The sequence below is a fragment of the Cebus imitator genome, unplaced genomic scaffold (genome assembly GCF_001604975.1).
Source record: "Cebus imitator isolate Cc_AM_T3 unplaced genomic scaffold, Cebus_imitator-1.0 Scaffold794, whole genome shotgun sequence".
In the NCBI taxonomy this organism is placed as follows: Eukaryota; Metazoa; Chordata; class Mammalia; order Primates; family Cebidae; genus Cebus; species Cebus imitator.
In genome coordinates this window covers 621,396-624,878 of record NW_016108109.1, presented here as the reverse complement: position 1 = coordinate 624,878, position 3,483 = coordinate 621,396, and the positions used below count along the sequence as shown (strand labels likewise).

General features: G+C 40.2%; 1 pseudogene across 1 annotated transcript; it reads right to left on the bottom strand.

The window, feature by feature from the left end:
- Positions 1 to 669: 669 nt before the first annotated feature.
- Positions 670 to 1,760, bottom strand: LOC108297373 (annotated as a pseudogene). Its single transcript, XR_001822182.2, has one exon. The product of XR_001822182.2 is annotated as a non-histone chromosomal protein HMG-14-like (transcript).
- Between the last annotated feature and the right edge of the window lie 1,723 nt (positions 1,761 to 3,483).

The following is a 3,483-nucleotide window of genomic DNA, read 5'->3' as shown; positions in this document are numbered from 1 at the left end:
CTCAATCTGATGTGCAGCCACGCTCCTGGAATGTAGCTGCTTGGAAAGAATCACAAGCCTTACTGTTCTGAGAATCGTCTTCAGATGTGCAAGAAGATTTGCCTCTGGCATCCCTCCCCAGGGAAGATGGCACATGGCTAGAGAAACTTTCCATTGTGGCCAGTTTTCCCTTTCCAAGGATATGAACAACATCCTACATTTCTACTTCTGTTGGTGGTGGTTTTTTTTTTTTTTTTTTTTTTTTCCCAATCAGTACTTAAGTACAATTCCTGTGGTAACAGGCTGGGCCAGTAGCCCTTGAACTCAGCTTACCAACACTCTGAGATACAATGCAAAAGAGTTACCAATGGTCAAATGTGCTTCTATAAAGCAGATTATGGGAAACAAGTATACATACATTCAAATTGGAGAAACCTGGCCAAATCTACTTTGCTGGTTTTACTTTCCTGTAAACATAAAAAAATATATTGAAAATAAAATGTGTATTTAAAAATCAGAGAGGGAAAGCATGGATTATTCAATAAATGATACTATAAAAATATTTATCCATATAGGTTAAATGACATTCTCCAAAATAAAATCAGATGGATAAAAGACCTATGTGTGAAAGTCAATACTGTATAATTTTTAAATAAATCGCATGACCTGGAGTTAAGGATGGTATTTTTTTTGTTTCATAATTGAGATTTTATTGGTTGAGGATCAGTACAGACATTTCAATTTGTACACAATTCTTAACATACATAACAAAAATCTAAAAAGCCATGTATTGTAATTCTTTTTTAAAGTTATTCCAGTGACTTTCCACCTTAAAATTTAGATGCAGTTTTTCCTTAAGAAGCTATCAATACCTGTATCTTCACGTTGATAAGCTGTTACATACGTCCCAACAATTCACAACTGAATAGCATGTACACTACATATTCAAATTTTTAATCGTTCACTGCACAGTTACAAAGTTATTAGGAAAACAGAACTACCACACCAAAGACGTTACAGAGTGCACACAATTCTGACAGGGAGAGCCACAATCAGAGTGGTTTTCTTTAGGAAACAATTCTACTAAAAAGCAATATGGGAATAGAAGTAATTTAAAATGTTCAAGACATTAAATGCAGGACTGACTCCATATTTCCAATTAATATGCTTTGTATTATAGGATGTAAAAACTAATCCCCCATCTATGGAATATTAAGCTGACACCTGACACAGTCAAAGCCTCCCACAATTCAATATCCCACACTATTTTCTGGTTGTACCAAAAAATAAACCAGAAAATGATTTCACCTCTTAAAAAAAAGCATTTACACTTAAAAAATGGGATGAGGTGGGATTCCCTCCTTCTTAAAAATGTTTCTAGAGCTACTAAAAAACTTGCATTTACAAAATAGTTGATAAAAATATTCCTCTGGGTTGTACAAGAAGGGAGACAGGGACCACTGGTAAGACATGGTATATGGTATTAATCAGACTTGGCTTCTTTCTGTCCTGCTTCATCAGAGGCTGGACTCTCAGTTTCCGTTTCCCCGTTTTCTGCAGGTAAATCTTCTTTAGATTCTTGGGTAGCCACTTCAACCTGTTTTCCCTTTGCTCCCCTTTTCTCTTTTGTTTGCACTTTTTTGTCGGAAGATTTATCCTTTGCTGCGGCCTTTTTCGGCTTCGCTTCCACTTTTGCAGGAGGTTTCGTTGACAATCGCGGATCTCCTCTTGGGCTCTTCCTTGGCGGCCCCTTCGGCCAAGCTGACGTTCCTTTCGGGCATCCTGGCGGCGGGGAGGCGCGTGCCGGGTGCCTGCGGAACGTGGCGCGCCGAAAGCCTTTTCCAAGCTGGGCTGCCTGGCCGATGCCACTCCTCCCGCCGCCGGAGCTGCGGAGACCCACAGCGGGGGCCGTGGGAGAGGCGGATGGAACCAGATTGGGAGTCCGCCTCCTCCCACTCCCCCCCCCAGCAACCCCGCTGCGTCCCCAGCAGCGCGCTCCTCCTCCCCGCCGGCCAGGCCGCCCCCCACCCCCCTCCATTGGCTGCTGGGCTCAGCCCGTGCCCCGAATAGGTGAGGCGGGCCGTCCAAGGGTGATATATATATATATATATATATATATATATATATATATATACACATATATATTCTTTTTTTTATTGCATTTTAGGTTTTGGGGTACATGTGAAGAACCTGCAAGATTGTTGCATAGGTACACACCTGGTAGTGTGATTTGCTGCCTTCCTCCCCATCACCTATATCTGGCATTTCTCTCCATGCTATCTCTCCCCAACTCCCCACCCCCCGCTGTCCCTCTCCCATTTCCCCCCAACAGACCCCAGTGTGTAGTGCTCCCCTCCCTGTGTCCATGTGTTCTCATTGTTCAACACCCACATATGAATAAGAACATGCGGTGTTTGATTTTCTGCTCTTGTGTCAGTTTGCTGAGAATGATGGTTTCCAGGTTCATCCATGTCCCTACAAAGGACACGAACTCATTGTTTTTGATGGCTGCATAATACTCCATGGTGTATATGTGCCACATTTTCCCTGTCCAATCTATCACTGATGGGCATTTGGGTTGGTTCCAGGTCTTTGCTATTGTAAACTGTGCTGCAATGAACATTCGTGTGCATGTGTCCTTATAGTAGAACAATTTATAATCCTTTGGATATATGCCCAGTAATGGGATTGCTGGGTCAAATGGAATTTCTATTTCTAGGTCCTTGAGGAATCAGCACACTGTCTTCCACAATGGTTGAACTAATTTACACTCCCACCAACAGTGTAAAATTGTTCCTATTTCTCCACATCCTCTCCAGCATCTGTTGTCTCTAGATTTTTTAATGATCGCCATTCTAACTGGCGTGAGATGGTATCTCAATGTAGTTTTGATTGGCATTTCTCTGATGACCAGTGATGATGAGCATTTTTTCATGTTTGGTGGCCACATGTATGTCTTCTTTTGTAAAGTGTCTGTTCATATCCTTTGCCCACTTTTGAACGGGCTTGTTTTTTTCTTGTAAATCTGTTTTAGCTCTTTGTAAATTCTGGATACCAGCCCTTTGTCAGATGGGTAAACTGCAAAACTTTTTTCCCATTCTGTTGGTTGCCAATTCACTCTAAAGGGTGATATTTTTCAAGAACATACAAATAGAACAAATGCTGAAGAGAATAATTTATCAAGTTGGCTATATTAATATTAAAATCTTTTCATAACAAAGATGTTATAAAGAAAATATGTCACAGACTGGAAGAAAATGATTGTACACATGTAACAGATGTGTAAGATTGATTAAAACAAATATTACAATTTACCAAAAGCAAAATACATATGAATAGAAAATGTGCAGAAGAAGCCCAAATGAAAGTAAACTTATTTAAAAATGCATAGCCTCAGTCATAATCAGGAACCTGCAAATTAATATAGTTATAAAATAGCATGTGATACTCATCAGATTTTCAAAATTGAAAGATGTGCAATCATCAAATATTCACTGCATTGAT